Source organism: Salmo salar, chromosome 03 (assembly GCF_965601325.2).
Source record: "Salmo salar chromosome 03, fSalSal1, whole genome shotgun sequence".
Classification (NCBI taxonomy): Eukaryota; Metazoa; Chordata; class Actinopteri; order Salmoniformes; family Salmonidae; genus Salmo; species Salmo salar.
This window is the reverse complement of record NC_138293.1, coordinates 104,542,606-104,562,451: the sequence shown is the minus strand read 5'-3', so window position 1 is coordinate 104,562,451 and position 19,846 is coordinate 104,542,606. Positions and strand designations below refer to the sequence as shown.

Below are 19,846 nucleotides of genomic sequence, written 5' to 3'. Positions count from 1 at the left end.
CTGACCAGGAGAGGAGGAGGAGAGATACTGACTGACCAGGAGAGGAGGAGGAGGAGAGATACTGACTGACCAGGAGAGGAGGAGAGATACTGACTGACCAGGAGAGGAGGAGGAGATACTGACTGACCAGGAGAGGAGGAGGAGGAGGAGAGATACTGACTGACCAGGAGAGGAGGAGGAGGAGGAGAGATACTGACTGACCAGGAGAGGAGGAGGAGAGATACTGACTGACCAGGAGAGGAGGAGGAGGAGGAGAGATACTGACTGACCAGGAGAGGAGGAGGAGAGATACTGACTGTCCAGGAGAGGAGGAGGAGGAGGAGAGATACTGACTGACCAGGAGAGGAGGAGGAGAGATACTGACTGACCAGGAGAGGAGGAGAGATACTGACTGACCAGGAGAGGAGGAGAGATACTGACTGACCAGGAGAGGAGGAGAGATACTGACTGACCAGGAGAGGAGAGGAGAGATACTGACTGACCAGGAGAGGAGGAGGAGGAGGAGAGATACTGACTGACCAGGAGAGGAGGAGGAGAGATACTGACTGACCAGGAGAGGAGGAGGAGGAGGAGAGATACTGACTGACCAGGAGAGGAGGAGAGATACTGACTGTCCAGGAGAGGAGGAGGAGGAGGAGAGATACTGACTGACCAGGAGAGGAGGAGGAGAGATACTGACTGACCAGGAGAGGAGGAGAGATACTGACTGACCAGGAGAGGAGGAGAGATACTGACTGACCAGGAGAGGAGGAGGAGAGATACTGACTGACCAGGAGAGGAGGAGAGATACTGACTGACCAGGAGAGGAGGAGAGATACTGACTGACCAGGAGAGGAGGAGGAGAGATACTGACTGACCAGGAGAGGAGGAGGAGAGATACTGACTGACCAGGAGAGGAGGAGGAGAGATACTGACTGACCAGGAGAGGAGGAGGAGAGATACTGACTGACCAGGAGAGGAGGAGGAGAGATACTGACTGACCAGGAGAGGAGGAGGAGAGATACTGACTGACCAGGAGAGGAGGAGGAGAGATACTGACTGACCAGGAGAGGAGGAGGAGGAGAGATACTGACTGTCCAGGAGAGGAGGAGAGATACTGACTGACCAGGAGAGGAGAGGAGAGATACTGACTGACCAGGAGAGGAGAGGAGAGATACTGACTGACCAGGAGAGGAGGAGGAGAGATACTGACTGACCAGGAGAGGAGGAGGAGAGATACTGACTGACCAGGAGAGGAGAGGAGAGATACTGACTGACCAGGAGAGGAGGAGAGATACTGACTGACCAGGAGAGGAGGAGGAGGAGAGATACTGACTGACCAGGAGAGGAGGAGGAGGAGAGATACTGACTGACCAGGAGAGGAGGAGGAGGAGAGATACTGACTGACCAGGAGAGGAGGAGGAGAGATACTGACTGACCAGGAGAGGAGGAGGAGGAGAGATACTGACTGACCAGGAGAGGAGGAGGAGGAGAGATACTGACTGACCAGGAGAGGAGGAGGAGAGATACTGACTGTCCAGGAGAGGAGAGGAGAGATACTGACTGACCAGGAGAGGAGAGGAGAGATACTGACTGACCAGGAGAGGAGGAGGAGAGATACTGACTGTCCAGGAGAGGAGAGGAGAGATACTGACTGACCAGGAGAGGAGGAGGAGAGATACTGACTGACCAGGAGAGGAGGAGAGATACTGACTGACCAGGAGAGGAGAGGAGAGATACTGACTGACCAGGAGAGGAGAGGAGAGATACTGACTGACCAGGAGAGGAGGAGGAGAGATACTGACTGACCAGGAGAGGAGGAGGAGGAGGAGGAGGAGGAGAGATACTGACTGACCAGGAGAGGAGGAGAGATACTGACTGACCAGGAGAGGAGGAGGAGGAGGAGAGATACTGACTGTCCAGGAGAGGAGGAGGAGGAGGAGGAGAGATACTGACTGACCAGGAGAGGAGGAGAGATACTGACTGACCAGGAGAGGAGGAGGAGAGATACTGACTGACCAGGAGAGGAGGAGGAGAGATACTGACTGACCAGGAGAGGAGGAGGAGGAGGAGGAGGAGGAGAGATACTGACTGACCAGGAGAGGAGGAGAGATACTGACTGACCAGGAGAGGAGGAGGAGGAGAGATACTGACTGACCAGGAGAGGAGGAGAGATACTGACTGACCAGGAGAGGAGGAGGAGGAGGAGAGATACTGACTGACCAGGAGAGGAGGAGAGATACTGACTGACCAGGAGAGGAGGAGGAGATACTGACTGACCAGGAGAGGAGGAGGAGGAGGAGAGATACTGACTGACCAGGAGAGGAGGAGGAGGAGGAGAGATACTGACTGACCAGGAGAGGAGGAGAGATACTGACTGACCAGGAGAGGAGGAGAGATACTGACTGACCAGGAGAGGAGGAGAGATACTGACTGACCAGGAGAGGAGGAGGAGGAGAGATACTGACTGACCAGGAGAGGAGGAGAGATACTGACTGACCAGGAGAGGAGGAGGAGGAGAGATACTGACTGACCAGGAGAGGAGGAGGAGAGATACTGACTGACCAGGAGAGGAGGAGGAGGACGGACAGGAGGAGGAGGAGAGATACTGACTGACCAGGAGAGGAGGAGAGATACTGACTGACCAGGAGAGGAGGAGGAGGAGGAGGAGGAGGAGGAGAGATACTGACTGACCAGGAGAGGAGGAGGAGGAGGAGAGATACTGACTGTCCAGGAGAGGAGGAGAGATACTGACTGACCAGGAGAGGAGGAGAGATACTGACTGTCCAGGAGAGGAGGAGAGAGATACTGACTGACCAGGAGAGGAGGAGGAGGAGAGATACTGACTGACCAGGAGAGGAGGAGGAGGAGAGATACTGACTGACCAGGAGAGGAGGAGGAGGAGAGATACTGACTGTCCAGGAGAGGAGGAGGAGGAGAGATACTGACTGACCAGGAGAGGAGGAGGAGGAGAGATACTGACTGACCAGGAGAGAGGAGGAGGAGAGATACTGACTGACCAGGAGAGGAGGAGGAGGAGAGATACTGACTGACCAGGAGAGGAGGAGGAGAGATACTGACTGACCAGGAGAGGAGGAGGAGAGATACTGACTGACCAGGAGAGGAGAGGAGAGATACTGACTGACCAGGAGAGGAGGAGGAGAGATACTGACTGACCAGGAGAGGAGGAGGAGAGATACTGACTGACCAGGAGAGGAGGAGGAGGAGGAGAGATACTGACTGACCAGGAGGAGGAGGAGGAGGAGGAGAGATACTGACTGACCAGGAGAGGAGGAGAGATACTGACTGACCAGGAGAGGAGGAGAGATACTGACTGACCAGGAGGAGGAGGAGGAGGAGGAGAGATACTGACTGACCAGGAGAGGAGGAGAGATACTGACTGACCAGGAGGAGGAGAGATACTGACTGACCAGGAGAGGAGGAGAGATACTGACTGACCAGGAGAGGAGGAGGAGGAGGAGAGATACTGACTGACCAGGAGAGGAGGAGAGATACTGACTGACCAGGAGGAGGAGGAGAGATACTGACTGACCAGGAGAGGAGGAGAGATACTGACTGACCAGGAGAGGAGGAGGAGGAGAGATACTGACTGACCAGGAGAGGAGGAGGAGGAGGAGAGATACTGACTGACCAGGAGAGGAGGAGGAGGAGGAGAGATACTGACTGACCAGGAGAGGAGGAGGAGAGATACTGACTGACCAGGAGAGGAGGAGGAGGAGGAGAGATACTGACTGACCAGGAGAGGAGGAGAGATACTGACTGACCAGGAGAGGAGGAGGAGGAGGAGAGATACTGACTGACCAGGAGAGGAGGAGGAGGAGGAGAGATACTGACTGACCAGGAGAGGAGGAGGAGAGATACTGACTGACCAGGAGAGGAGGAGGAGGAGAGATACTGACTGACCAGGAGAGGAGGAGGAGGAGAGATACTGACTGACCAGGAGGAGGAGAGATACTGACTGACCAGGAGAGGAGGAGGAGGAGAGATACTGACTGACCAGGAGAGGAGGAGGAGGAGGAGAGATACTGACTGACCAGGAGAGGAGGAGGAGGAGGAGAGATACTGACTGACCAGGAGAGGAGGAGGAGAGATACTGACTGACCAGGAGAGGAGGAGGAGGAGAGATACTGACTGACCAGGAGAGGAGGAGAGATACTGACTGACCAGGAGAGGAGGAGAGATACTGACTGACCAGGAGAGGAGGAGGAGAGATACTGACTGACCAGGAGAGGAGGAGGAGGAGGAGAGATACTGACTGACCAGGAGAGGAGGAGGAGAGATACTGACTGACCAGGAGAGGAGGAGGAGAGGAGAGATACTGACTGACCAGGAGAGGAGGAGAGATACTGACTGTCCAGGAGAGGAGGAGGAGGAGGAGAGATACTGACTGACCAGGAGAGGAGGAGGAGAGATACTGACTGACCAGGAGAGGAGGAGAGATACTGACTGACCAGGAGAGGAGGAGAGATACTGACTGACCAGGAGAGGAGGAGAGATACTGACTGACCAGGAGAGGAGGAGAGATACTGACTGACCAGGAGAGGAGGAGGAGGAGAGATACTGACTGACCAGGAGAGGAGGAGGAGAGATACTGACTGACCAGGAGAGGAGGAGGAGGAGGAGAGATACTGACTGACCAGGAGAGGAGGAGAGATACTGACTGTCCAGGAGAGGAGGAGGAGGAGGAGAGATACTGACTGACCAGGAGAGGAGGAGGAGAGATACTGACTGACCAGGAGAGGAGGAGAGATACTGACTGACCAGGAGAGGAGGAGAGATACTGACTGACCAGGAGAGGAGGAGAGATACTGACTGACCAGGAGGAGGAGGAGAGATACTGACTGACCAGGAGAGGAGGAGAGATACTGACTGACCAGGAGAGGAGGAGGAGAGATACTGACTGACCAGGAGAGGAGGAGAGATACTGACTGACCAGGAGAGGAGGAGGAGAGATACTGACTGACCAGGAGAGGAGGAGAGATACTGACTGACCAGGAGAGGAGGAGGAGAGATACTGACTGACCAGGAGAGGAGGAGGAGGAGGAGGAGGAGAGATACTGACTGACCAGGAGAGGAGGAGAGATACTGACTGACCAGGAGAGGAGGAGGAGGAGAGATACTGACTGTCCAGGAGAGGAGGAGGAGAGATACTGACTGTCCAGGAGAGGAGGAGAGATACTGACTGACCAGGAGAGGAGGAGAGATACTGACTGACCAGGAGAGGAGAGGAGAGATACTGACTGACCAGGAGAGGAGGAGGAGAGATACTGACTGACCAGGAGAGGAGGAGGAGAGATACTGACTGACCAGGAGAGGAGGAGAGATACTGACTGACCAGGAGAGGAGAGGAGAGATACTGACTGACCAGGAGAGGAGGAGAGATACTGACTGACCAGGAGAGGAGGAGGAGGAGAGATACTGACTGACCAGGAGAGGAGGAGGAGGAGAGATACTGACTGACCAGGAGAGGAGAGGAGAGATACTGACTGACCAGGAGAGGAGGAGGAGAGATACTGACTGACCAGGAGAGGAGGAGGAGAGATACTGACTGACCAGGAGAGGAGGAGGAGAGATACTGACTGACCAGGAGAGGAGGAGGAGGAGAGATACTGACTGACCAGGAGAGGAGGAGGAGGAGAGATACTGACTGACCAGGAGAGGAGGAGGAGAGATACTGACTGTCCAGGAGAGGAGGAGGAGAGATACTGACTGACCAGGAGAGGAGAGGAGAGATACTGACTGACCAGGAGAGGAGGAGGAGAGATACTGACTGACCAGGAGAGGAGAGGAGAGATACTGACTGACCAGGAGAGGAGAGGAGAGATACTGACTGACCAGGAGAGGAGGAGAGATACTGACTGACCAGGAGAGGAGAGGAGAGATACTGACTGACCAGGAGAGGAGAGGAGAGATACTGACTGACCAGGAGAGGAGGAGGAGAGATACTGACTGACCAGGAGAGGAGGAGGAGGAGGAGGAGGAGGAGAGATACTGACTGACCAGGAGAGGAGGAGAGATACTGACTGACCAGGAGAGGAGGAGGAGGAGGAGAGATACTGACTGTCCAGGAGAGGAGGAGGAGGAGGAGGAGGAGAGATACTGACTGACCAGGAGAGGAGGAGAGATACTGACTGACCAGGAGAGGAGGAGGAGAGATACTGACTGACCAGGAGAGGAGGAGGAGAGATACTGACTGACCAGGAGAGGAGGAGGAGGAGGAGGAGGAGGAGAGATACTGACTGACCAGGAGAGGAGGAGAGATACTGACTGACCAGGAGAGGAGGAGGAGGAGAGAGATACTGACTGACCAGGAGAGGAGGAGAGATACTGACTGACCAGGAGAGGAGGAGGAGGAGGAGAGATACTGACTGACCAGGAGAGGAGGAGAGATACTGACTGACCAGGAGAGGAGGAGAGATACTGACTGACCAGGAGAGGAGGAGGAGGAGAGATACTGACTGACCAGGAGAGGAGGAGGAGGAGGAGAGATACTGACTGACCAGGAGAGGAGGAGAGATACTGACTGACCAGGAGAGGAGGAGAGATACTGACTGACCAGGAGAGGAGGAGAGATACTGACTGACCAGGAGAGGAGGAGGAGGAGAGATACTGACTGACCAGGAGAGGAGGAGAGATACTGACTGACCAGGAGAGGAGGAGGAGGAGAGATACTGACTGACCAGGAGAGGAGGAGAGATACTGACTGACCAGGAGAGGAGGAGGAGGAGGAGGAGGAGGAGGAGAGATACTGACTGACCAGGAGAGGAGGAGAGATACTGACTGACCAGGAGAGGAGGAGGAGGAGAGGAGGAGGAGGAGAGATACTGACTGACCAGGAGAGGAGGAGGAGGAGGAGAGATACTGACTGTCCAGGAGAGGAGGAGAGATACTGACTGACCAGGAGAGGAGGAGAGATACTGACTGTCCAGGAGAGGAGGAGAGATACTGACTGTCCAGGAGAGGAGGAGGAGGAGAGATACTGACTGACCAGGAGAGGAGGAGGAGGAGAGATACTGACTGTCCAGGAGAGGAGGAGGAGGAGAGATACTGACTGTCCAGGAGAGGAGGAGGAGAGATACTGACTGACCAGGAGAGGAGGAGGAGGAGAGATACTGACTGACCAGGAGAGGAGGAGGAGGAGAGATACTGACTGACCAGGAGAGGAGGAGGAGAGATACTGACTGTCCAGGAGAGGAGAGGAGAGATACTGACTGACCAGGAGAGGAGAGGAGAGATACTGACTGACCAGGAGAGGAGGAGGAGAGATACTGACTGTCCAGGAGAGGAGAGGAGAGATACTGACTGACCAGGAGAGGAGAGGAGAGATACTGACTGACCAGGAGAGGAGGAGAGATACTGACTGACCAGGAGAGGAGGAGGAGGAGAGATACTGACTGACCAGGAGAGGAGGAGGAGGAGAGATACTGACTGACCAGGAGAGGAGAGGAGAGATACTGACTGACCAGGAGAGGAGAGGAGAGATACTGACTGACCAGGAGAGGAGGAGGAGGAGAGATACTGACTGACCAGGAGAGGAGGAGGAGGAGAGATACTGACTGACCAGGAGAGGAGGAGGAGGAGAGAGATACTGACTGACCAGGAGAGGAGGAGGAGGAGAGATACTGACTGACCAGGAGAGGAGGAGGAGAGATACTGACTGTCCAGGAGAGGAGAGGAGAGATACTGACTGACCAGGAGAGGAGAGGAGAGATACTGACTGACCAGGAGAGGAGGAGGAGAGATACTGACTGTCCAGGAGAGGAGAGGAGAGATACTGACTGACCAGGAGAGGAGAGGAGAAGATACTGACTGACCAGGAGAGGAGGAGAGATACTGACTGACCAGGAGAGGAGAGGAGAGATACTGACTGACCAGGAGAGGAGAGGAGAGATACTGACTGACCAGGAGAGGAGAGAGGAGAGATACTGACTGACCAGGAGAGGAGGAGGAGGAGGAGGAGGAGGAGAGATACTGACTGACCAGGAGAGGAGGAGAGATACTGACTGACCAGGAGAGGAGGAGGAGGAGGAGAGATACTGACTGTCCAGGAGAGGAGGAGGAGGAGGAGGAGGAGGAGGAGAGATACTGACTGACCAGGAGAGGAGGAGAGATACTGACTGACCAGGAGAGGAGGAGGAGAGATACTGACTGACCAGGAGAGGAGGAGGAGAGATACTGACTGACCAGGAGAGGAGGAGGAGGAGGAGGAGGAGGAGAGATACTGACTGACCAGGAGAGGAGGAGAGATACTGACTGACCAGGAGAGGAGGAGGAGGAGGAGAGATACTGACTGACCAGGAGAGGAGGAGAGATACTGACTGACCAGGAGAGGAGGAGGAGGAGGAGAGATACTGACTGACCAGGAGAGGAGGAGAGATACTGACTGACCAGGAGAGGAGGAGAGATACTGACTGACCAGGAGAGGAGGAGGAGGAGGAGGAGAGATACTGACTGACCAGGAGAGGAGGAGAGATACTGACTGACCAGGAGAGGAGGAGGAGGAGAGATACTGACTGACCAGAGAGGAGAGGAGGAGAGATACTGACTGACCAGGAGAGGAGGAGGAGGAGAGATACTGACTGACCAGGAGAGGAGGAGGAGGAGAGATACTGACTGACCAGGAGAGGAGGAGGAGGAGAGATACTGACTGACCAGGAGAGGAGGAGGAGGAGAGATACTGACTGACCAGGAGAGGAGGAGGCCGAGGAGGAGGAGGAGGAGGAGGAGAGATACTGACTGACCAGGAGAGGAGGAGAGATTCTGACTGACCAGGAGAGGAGGAGGAGAGGAGGAGGAGGAGGAGAGATACTGACTGACCAGGAGAGGAGGGAGGAGGAGGAGAGATACTGACTGTCCAGGAGAGGAGGAGAGATACTGACTGACCAGGAGAGGAGGAGAGATACTGACTGTCCAGGGAGAGGAGGAGAGATACTGACTGTCCAGGAGAGGAGGAGGAGGAGAGATACTGACTGACCAGGAGAGGAGGAGGGAGGAGAGATACTGACTGTCCAGGAGAGGAGGAGGAGGAGAGATACTGACTGTCCAGGAGAGGAGGAGGAGGAGAGATACTGACTGTCCAGGAGAGGAGGAGGAGGAGAGATACTGACTGACCAGGAGAGGAGGAGGAGGAGAGATACTGACTGACCAGGAGAGGAGGAGGAGGAGAGATACTGACTGACCAGGAGAGGAGGAGGAGGAGAGATACTGACTGACCAGGAGAGGAGGAGGAGAGATACTGACTGTCCAGGAGAGGAGGAGGAGGAGAGATACTGACTGACCAGGAGAGGAGGAGGAGAGATACTGACTGACCAGGAGAGGAGGAGGAGAGATACTGACTGTCCAGGAGAGGAGAGGAGAGATACTGACTGACCAGGAGAGGAGGAGGAGATACTGACTGACCAGGAGAGGGAGAGGAGAGATACTGACTGACCAGGAGAGGAGGAGGAGGAGAGATACTGACTGTCCAGGAGAGGAGGAGGAGAGATACTGACTGACCAGGAGAGGAGGAGGAGAGATACTGACTGTCCAGGAGAGGAGGAGAGATACTGACTGACCAGGAGAGGAGGAGGAGGAGGAGAGATACTGACTGACCAGGAGAGGAGGAGGAGGAGAGATACTGACTGTCCAGGAGAGGAGGAGAGATACTGACTGACCAGGAGAGGAGGAGGAGAGATACTGACTGACCAGGAGAGGAGGAGGAGATACTGACTGACCAGGAGAGGAGGAGAGGAGGAGAGATACTGACTGTCCAGGAGAGGAGGAGGAGGAGAGAGATACTGACTGACCAGGAGAGGAGGAGAGGAGGAGAGATACTGACTGACCAGGAGAGGAGGAGGAGGAGGAGAGATACTGACTGTCCAGGAGAGGAGGAGAGATACTGACTGACCAGGAGAGGAGGAGGAGGAGAGATACTGACTGTCCAGGAGAGGAGGAGGAGGAGAGATACTGACTGTCCAGAGAGGAGGAGGAGGAGAGATACTGACTGACCAGGAGAGGAGGAGGAGGAGAGATACTGACTGACCAGGAGAGGAGGAGGAGAGATACTGACTGTACCAGGAGAGGAGGAGGAGGAGAGATACTGACTGACCAGGAGAGGAGGAGGAGAGATACTGACTGACCAGGAGAGGGGAGGAGGAGAGATACTGACTGACCAGGAGAGGAGAGGAGAGATACTGACTGACCAGGAGAGGAGGAGGAGGAGAGATACTGACTGTCCAGGAGAGGAGGAGGAGAGATACTGACTGACCAGGAGAGGAGGAGGAGAGATACTGACTGACCAGGAGAGGAGGAGGAGAGATACTGACTGTCCAGGAGAGGAGAGGAGAGATACTGACTGACCAGGAGAGGAGGAGGAGAGATACTGACTGACCAGGAGAGGAGGAGAGATACTGACTGACCAGGAGAGGAGGAGGAGAGATACTGACTGACCAGGAGAGGAGAGGAGAGAGATACTGACTGACCAGGAGAGGAGAGGAGAGATACTGACTGACCAGGAGAGGAGGAGGAGGAGGAGGAGGAGGAGAGATACTGACTGACCAGGAGAGGAGGAGAGATACTGACTGACCAGGAGAGGAGGAGGAGGAGGAGAGATACTGACTGTCCAGGAGAGGAGGAGGAGGAGGAGGAGGAGGAGGAGAGATACTGACTGACCAGGAGAGGAGGAGAGATACTGACTGACCAGGAGAGGAGGAGGAGAGATACTGACTGACCAGGAGAGGAGGAGGAGAGATACTGACTGACCAGGAGAGGAGGAGGAGGAGGAGGAGGAGGAGAGATACTGACTGACCAGGAGAGGAGGAGAGATACTGACTGACCAGGAGAGGAGAGAGGAGGAGAGATACTGACTGACCAGGAGAGGAGGAGAGATACTGACTGACCAGGAGAGGAGGAAGGAGGAGGAGAGATACTGACTGACCAGGAGAGGAGGAGAGATACTGACTGACCAGGAGAGGAGGAGAGATACTGACTGACCAGGAGAGGAGGAGGAGGAGGAGAGATACTGACTGACCAGGAGAGGAGGAGGAGGAGGAGAGATACTGACTGACCAGGAGAGGAGGAGAGATACTGACTGACCAGGAGAGGAGGAGAGATACTGACTGACCAGGAGAGGAGGAGAGATACTGACTGACCAGGAGAGGAGGAGGAGGAGAGATACTGACTGACCAGGAGAGGAGGAGAGATACTGACTGACCAGGAGAGGAGGAGGAGGAGAGATACTGACTGACCAGGAGAGGAGAGGAGAGAGATACTGACTGACCAGGAGAGGAGGAGGAGGAGGACGGAGGAGGAGGAGGAGGAGAGATACTGACTGACCAGGAGAGGAGGAGAGATACTGACTGACCAGGAGAGGAGGAGGAGGAGGAGGAGGAGAGATACTGACTGACCAGGAGAGGAGGAGGAGGAGGAGAGATACTGACTGTCCAGGAGAGAGGAGGAGAGATACTGACTGACCAGGAGAGGAGAGGAGAGATACTGACTGTCCAGGAGAGGAGGAGAGATACTGACTGTCCAGGAGAGGAGGAGGAGGAGAGATACTGACTGACCAGGAGAGGAGGAGGAGGAGAGATACTGACTGTCCAGGAGAGGAGGAGGAGGAGAGATACTGACTGTCCAGGAGAGGAGGAGGAGGAGAGATACTGACTGACCAGGAGAGGAGGAGGAGGAGAGATACTGACTGACCAGGAGAGGAGGAGGAGGAGAGATACTGACTGACCAGGAGAGGAGGAGGAGGAGAGATACTGACTGACCAGGAGAGGAGAGGAGAGATACTGACTGACCAGGAGAGGAGGAGGAGAGATACTGACTGTCCAGGAGAGGAGGAGAGGAGAGATACTGACTGACCAGGAGAGGAGAGGAGAGATACTGACTGACCAGGAGAGGAGGAGGAGAGATACTGACTGTCCAGGAGAGGAGGAGGAGAGATACTGACTGACCAGGAGAGGAGGAGGAGAGATACTGACTGACCAGGAGAGGAGGAGGAGAGATACTGACTGACCAGGAGAGGAGGAGGAGAGATACTGACTGACCAGGAGAGGAGAGGAGAGATACTGACTGACCAGGAGAGGAGAGGGAGAGATACTGACTGACCAGGAGAGAGGAGGAGGAGAGGAGGAGGAGAGATACTGACTGACCAGGAGAGGAGGAGAGATACTGACTGACCAGGAGAGGAGGAGGAGGAGGAGAGATACTGACTGTCCAGAGAGGAGGAGGAGGAGGAGGAGGAGGAGAGATACTGACTGACCAGGAGAGGAGGAGAGATACTGACTGACCAGGAGAGGAGGAGGAGAGATACTGACTGACCAGGAGAGGAGGAGGAGAGATACTGACTGACCAGGAGAGGAGGAGGAGAGATACTGACACTGACCAGGAGAGGAGGAGGAGAGATACTGACTGCAGGAGAGGAGGAGAGATACTGACTGACCAGGAGAGGAGGAGAGATACTGACTGACCAGGAGAGGAGGAGGAGGAGGAGATACTGACTGACCAGGAGAGGAGGAGGAGAGATACTGACTGACCAGGAGAGGAGGAGGAGGAGGAGAGATACTGACTGACCAGGAGAGGAGGAGAGATACTGACTGACCAGGAGAGGAGGAGAGATACTGACTGACCAGGAGAGGAGGAGGAGGAGAGATACTGACTGACCAGGAGAGGAGGAGGAGGAGAGATACTGACTGACCAGGAGAGGAGGAGAGATACTGACTGACCAGGAGAGGGAGGGAGAGATACTGACTGACCAGGAGAGGAGGAGAGATACTGACTGACCAGGAGAGGAGGAGGAGGAGAGGATACTGACTGACCAGGAGGAGGAGGAGAGATACTGACTGACCAGGAGAGGAGGAGGGAGAGATACTGACTGACCAGGAGAGGAGGAGGAGAGATACTGACTGACCAGGAGAGGAGGAGGAGGAGGAGGAGAGGAGGAGAGATACTGACTGACCAGGAGAGGAGGAGAGATACTGACTGACCAGGAGAGGAGGAGGAGGAGGAGGAGGAGGAGGAGGAGAGATACTGACTGACCAGGAGAGGAGGAGGAGGAGGAGAGATACTGACTGTCCAGGAGAGGAGGAGAGATACTGACTGACCAGGAGAGGAGGAGAGATACTGACTGTCCAGGAGAGGAGGAGAGGATACTGACTGTCCAGGAGAGGAGGAGAGATACTGACTGTCCAGGAGAGGAGGAGAGATACTGACTGTCCAGGAGAGGAGAGGAGAGATACTGACTGACCAGGAGAGGAGAGGAGGAGGAGAGATACTGACTGACCAGGAGAGGAGGAGGAGGAGGAGGAGGAGAGATACTGACTGTCCAGGAGAGGAGGAGGAGAGATACTGACTGTCCAGGAGAGGAGGAGGAGGAGGAGGAGGAGAGATACTGACTGACCAGGAGAGGAGGAGAGATACTGACTGTCCAGGAGGAGGAGGAGGAGAGATACTGACTGTCCAGGAGAGGAGGAGGAGAGATACTGACTGTCCAGGAGAGGAGGAGGAGAGATACTGACTGTCCAGGAGAGGAGGAGGAGAGATACTGACTGTCCAGGAGAGGAGGAGAGATCCTGACTGACCAGGAGAGGAGGAGAGATACTGACTGACCAGGAGAGGAGAGGAGGAGGAGAGATACTGACTGACCAGGAGAGGAGGAGGAGAGGAGGAGAGATACTGACTGTCCAGGAGAGGAGGAGAGATACTGACTGTCCAGGAGAGGAGGAGAGATACTGACTGTCCAGGAGAGGAGGAGAGATACTGACTGTCCAGGAGAGGAGGAGGAGAGATACTGACTGACCAGGAGAGGAGGAGGAGGAGAGATACTGACTGACCAGGAGAGGAGGAGGAGGAGGAGGAGGAGAGATACTGACTGACCAGGAGAGGAGGAGGAGGAGGAGGAGAGATACTGACTGACCAGGAGAGGAGGAGGAGGAGGAGGAGGAGAGATACTGACTGTCCAGGAGAGGAGGAGAGATACTGACTGTCCAGGAGGAGGAGGAGGAGAGATACTGACTGTCCAGGAGAGGAGGAGGAGAGATACTGACTGACCAGGAGAGGAGGAGGAGAGATACTGACTGTCCAGGAGAGGAGGAGGAGAGATACTGACTGTCCAGGAGAGGAGGAGAGATACTGACTGACCAGGAGAGGAGGAGGAGGAGGAGAGATACTGACTGTCCAGGAGAGGAGGAGGAGGAGAGATACTGACTGTCCAGGAGAGGAGGAGAGATACTGACTGTCCAGGAGAGGAGGAGGAGAGATACTGACTGACCAGGAGAGGAGGAGAGATACTGACTGACCAGGAGAGGAGGAGGAGGAGGAGGAGAGATACTGACTGTCCAGGAGAGGAGGAGGAGAGATACTGACTGTCCAGGAGAGGAGGAGGAGGAGGAGGAGAGATACTGACTGTCCAGGAGAGGAGGAGGAGGAGGAGGAGGAGAGATACTGACTGTCCAGGAGAGGAGGAGGAGGAGGAGGAGGAGAGATACTGACTGTCCAGGAGAGGAGGAGGAGGAGGAGGAGGAGAGATACTGACTGTCCAGGAGAGGAGGAGGAGGAGGAGAGATACTGACTGTCCAGGAGAGGAGGAGGAGGAGGGAGGAGAGATACTGACTGTCCAGGAGAGGAGGAGGAGGAGGAGGAGGAGGAGGAGGAGGAGGAGGAGGAGAGATACTGACTGTCCAGGAGAGGAGGAGGAGAGATACTGACTGTCCAGGAGAGGAGGAGGAGGAGGAGGAGGAGGAGAGATACTGACTGTCCAGGAGAGGAGGAGAGATACTGACTGTCCAGGAGAGGAGGAGGAGGAGGAGGAGAGATACTGACTGTCCAGGAGAGGAGGAGGAGGAGGAGGAGGAGAGATACTGACTGTCCAGGAGAGGAGGAGGAGGAGGAGGAGGAGAGATACTGACTGTCCAGGAGAGGAGGAGGAGGAGGAGGAGGAGAGATACTGACTGTCCAGGAGAGGAGGAGGAGGAGGAGAGATACTGACTGTCCAGGAGAGGAGGAGGAGGAGGAGAGATACTGACTGTCCAGGAGAGGAGGAGGAGGAGGAGGAGGAGGAGGAGGAGGAGAGATACTGACTGTCCAGGAGAGGAGGAGAGATACTGACTGTCCAGGAGAGGAGGAGAGATACTGACTGTCCAGGAGAGGAGGAGGAGGAGGAGGAGGAGGAGGAGAGATACTGACTGTCCAGGAGAGGAGGAGGAGGAGGAGAGATACTGACTGTCCAGGAGAGGAGGAGGAGGAGGAGAGATACTGACTGTCCAGGAGCGAGGAGGAGGAGGAGGAGAGATACTGACTGTCCAGGAGAGGAGGAGAGATACTGACTGTCCAGGAGAGGAGGAGGAGGAGGAGGAGAGATACTGACTGTCCAGGAGAGGAGGAGGAGGAGGAGGAGGAGAGATACTGACTGTCCAGGAGAGGAGGAGGAGGAGGAGGAGGAGAGATACTGACTGTCCAGGAGAGAGGAGGAGGAGGAGGAGAGATACTGACTGTCCAGGAGAGGAGGAGGAGGAGGAGAGATACTGACTGTCCAGGAGAGGAGGAGGAGGAGGAGAGATACTGACTGTCCAGGAGAGGAGGAGAGAGACTGACCAGGAGGAGGAGGAGGAGGAGGAGAGATACTGACTGTCCAGGAGAGGAGGAGAGATACTGACTGTCCAGGAGAGGAGGAGAGATACTGACTGTCCAGGAGAGGAGGAGGAGGAGGAGGAGGAGAGGAGAGATACTGACTGTCCAGGAGAGGAGGAGGAGGAGGAGAGATACTGACTGTCCAGGAGAGGAGGAGGAGGAGGAGAGATACTGACTGTCCAGGAGAGGAGGAGGAGGAGGAGAGATACTGACTGTCCAGGAGGAGGAGGAGGAGAGATACTGACTGTCCAGGAGAGGAGGAGAGAGGAGGAGAGATACTGACTGTCCAGGAGAGGAGGAGGAGGAGGAGGAGAGAGATACTGACTGTCCAGGAGAGGAGGAGGAGGAGGAGGAGGAGAGATACTGACTGTCCAGAGAGGAGGAGGAGGAGGAGGAGGAGAGATACTGACTGTCCAGGAGAGGAGGAGGAGGAGGAGAGATACTGACTGTCCAGGAGAGGAGGAGGAGGAGGAGGAGAGATACTGACTGTCCAGGAGAGGAGGAGGAGGAGGAGAGGAGGAGAGATACTGACTGTCCAGGAGAGGAGGAGAGATACTGACTGTCCAGGAGAGGAGGAGAGATACTGACTGTCCAGGAGAGGAGGAGGAGGAGGAGGAGGAGGAGGAGAGATACTGACTGTCCAGGAGAGGAGGAGGAGGAGGAGAGATACTGACTGTCCAGGAGAGAGGAGGAGGAGGAGGAGAGATACTGACTGTCCAGGAGGAGGAGGAGGAGAGATACTGACTGTCCAGGAGAGGAGGAGGAGGAGGAGAGATACTGACTGTCCAGGAGAGAGAGGAGGAGAGATACTGACTGTCCAGGAGAGGAGGAGGAGGAGGAGGAGAGATACTGACTGTCCAGGAGAGGAGGAGGAGAGATACTGACTGTCCAGGAGAGGAGGAGGAGGAGAGATACTGACTGTCCAGGAGAGGAGGAGGAGAGATACTGACTGTCCAGGAGAGAGGAGGAGGAGGAGAGATACTGACTGTCCAGGAGAGGAGGAGAGGAGGAGAGATACTGACTGTCCAGGAGAGGAGGAGGAGGAGGAGAGATACTGACTGTCCAGGAGAGGAGGAGAGATACTGACTGTCCAGGAGAGGAGGAGGAGGAGAGATACTGACTGTCCAGGAGAGGAGGAGAGATACTGACTGTCCAGGAGAGGAGGAGGAGGAGGAGAGATACTGACTGTCCAGGAGAGGAGGAGGAGAGATACTGACTGTCCAGGAGAGGAGGAGGAGGAGAGATACTGACTGTCCAGGAGAGGAGGAGGAGGAGGAGAGATACTGACTGTCCAGGAGAGGAGGAGGAGGAGGAGAGATACTGACTGTCCAGGAGAGGAGGAGGAGGAGAGGAGAGATACTGACTGTCCAGGAGAGGAGGAGGAGGAGGAGGAGAGATACTGACTGTCCAGGAGAGGAGGAGGAGAGATACTGACTGTCCAGGAGAGGAGGAGGAGAGATACTGACTGTCCAGGAGAGGAGGAGGAGGAGAGATACTGACTGTCCAGGAGAGGAGGAGGAGAGATACTGACTGTCCAGGAGAGGAGGAGGAGAGATACTGACTGTCCAGGAGAGGAGGAGGAGGAGGAGAGATACTGACTGTCCAGGAGAGGAGGAGGAGGAGGAGGAGAGATACTGACTGTCCAGGAGAGGAGGAGGAGGAGAGATACTGACTGTCCAGGAGAGGAGGGAGGAGGAGAGATACTGACTGTCCAGGAGAGGAGGAGGAGGAGAGATACTGACTGTCCAGGAGAGGAGGAGGAGAGGAGAGATACTGACTGTCCAGGAGAGGAGGAGGAGGAGGAGGAGGAGGAGAGATACTGACTGTCCAGGAGAGGAGGAGGAGGAGGAGGAGGAGAGATACTGACTGTCCAGGAGAGGAGGAGAGATACTGACTGTCCAGGAGAGGAGGAGGAGGAGAGATACTGACTGTCCAGGAGAGGAGGAGGAGAGATACTGACTGTCCAGGAGAGGAGGAGGAGAGATACTGACTGTCCAGGAGAGGAGGAGGAGAGATACTGACTGTCCAGGAGAGGAGGAGGAGGAGAGAGATACTGACTGTCCAGGAGAGGAGGAGGAGGAGGAGGAGGAGAGATACTGACTGTCCAGGAGAGGAGGAGGAGGAGGAGAGAGATACTGACTGTCCAGGAGAGAGGAGGAGAGATACTGACTGTCCAGGAGAGGAGGAGGAGGAGAGATACTGACTGTCCAGGAGAGGAGGAGGAGGAGAGATACTGACTGTCCAGGAGAGGAGGAGGAGGAGATACTGACTGTCCAGGAGAGGAGGGAGGAGAGATACTGACTGTCCAGGAGAGGAGGAGGAGGAGGAGAGATACTGACTGTCGAGGAGAGGAGGAGGAGGAGGAGAGATACTGACTGTCCAGGAGAGGAGGAGGAGAGATACTGACTGTCCAGGAGAGGAGGAGGAGGAGAGATACTGACTGTCCAGGAGAGGAGGAGGAGGAGAGATACTGACTGTCCAGGAGGAGAGGAGGAGAGATACTGACTGTCCAGGAGAGGAGGAGGAGGAGAGATACTGACTGACCAGGAGAGGAGGAGGAGGAGAGATACTGACTGTCCAGGAGAGGAGGAGGAGGAGAGATACTGACTGTCCAGGAGAGGAGGAGGAGGAGAGATACTGACTGTCCAGGAGAGGAGGAGGAGGAGGAGAGATACTGACTGTCCAGGAGAGGAGGAGGAGAGATACTGACTGTCCAGGAGAGGAGGAGGAGGAGGAGAGATACTGACTGTCCAGGAGAGGAGGAGGAGGAGGAGAGATACTGACTGTCCAGGAGAGAGGAGGAGGAGATACTGACTGTCCAGGAGAGGAGGAGGAGAGATACTGACTGTCCAGGAGAGAGGAGGAGAGATACTGACTGTCCAGGAGAGGAGGAGGAGAGATACTGACTGTCCAGGAGAGGAGGAGGAGAGATCACTGACTGTCCAGGAGAGGAGGAGGAGGAGGAGAGATACTGACTGTCCAGGAGAGGAGGAGAGATACTGACTGACCAGGAGAGGAGGAGGAGGAGGAGAGATACTGACTGTCCAGGAGGAGGAGGAGGAGGAGAGATACTGACTGTCCAGGAGAGAGGAGGAGGAGAGATACTGACTGTCCAGGAGAGAGGAGGAGAGATACTGACTGTCCAGGAGAGGAGGAGGAGAGATACTGACTGTCCAGGAGAGAGGAGGAGAGATACTGACTGTCCAGGAGAGGAGGAGGAGAGATACTGACTGTCCAGGAGAGGAGGAGGAGGAGGAGAGATACTGACTGTCCAGGAGAGGAGGAGAGATACTGACTGACCAGGAGAGGAGGAGGAGGAGGAGAGATACTGACTGTCCAGGAGAGGAGGAGGAGGAGGAGAGATACTGACTGTCCAGGAGAGGAGGAGGAGGAGGACGGAGGAGGAGGAGGAGGAGGAGAGATACTGACTGACCAGGAGAGGAGGAGTAGAGATACTGACTGTCCAGGAGAGGAGGAGGAGGAGGAGGAGGAGGAGGAGAGATACTGACTGTCCAGGAGAGGAGGAGGAGTAGAGATACTGACTGTCCAGGAGAGGAGGAGGAGGAGGAGGAGGAGGAGGAGAGATACTGACTGTCCAGGAGAGGAGGAGGAGGAGAGATACTGACTGTCCAGGAGAGAGGAGGAGGAGGAGGAGGAGGAGGAGAGATACTGACTGTCCAGGAGAGGAGGAGGAGGAGAGATACTGACTGTCCAGGAGAGGAGGAGGAGTAGAGATACTGACTGTCCAGGAGAGAGGAGGAGGAGGAGGAGAGGAGAGATACTGACTGACCAGGAGAGGAGGAGGAGGAGAGATACTGACTGTCCAGGAGAGGAGGAGGAGGAGGAGGAGGAGGAGAGATACTGACTGTCCAGGAGAGGAGGAGAGGAGGAGGAGGAGAGATACTGACTGTCCAGGAGAGGAGGAGGAGGAGGAGGAGAGATACTGACTGTCCAGGAGAGGAGGAGGAGAGATACTGACTGTCCAGGAGAGGAGGAGGAGGAGGAGGAGAGATACTGACTGTCCAGGAGAGGAGGAGGAGGAGGAGGAGAGATACTGACTGTCCAGGAGAGGAGGAGGAGAGATACTGACTGTCCAGGAGAGGAGGAGGAGGAGGAGAGATACTGACTGTCCAGGAGAGGAGGAGGAGAGATACTGACTGTCCAGGAGAGGAGGAGGAGAGATACTGACTGTCCAGGAGAGGAGGAGGAGGAGGAGAGATACTGACTGTCCAGGAGAGGA

General features: G+C 55.6%; 1 protein-coding gene across 1 annotated transcript in view; it reads right to left on the bottom strand.

Moving 5' to 3' along the window:
* The window catches only part of LOC106597625 (B9 protein domain 1), a 50,721-nt gene that overhangs the window by 9,952 nt on the left and 20,923 nt on the right, over positions 1-19,846 (bottom strand). The gene's annotated exons all lie outside the window — the stretch shown is intronic.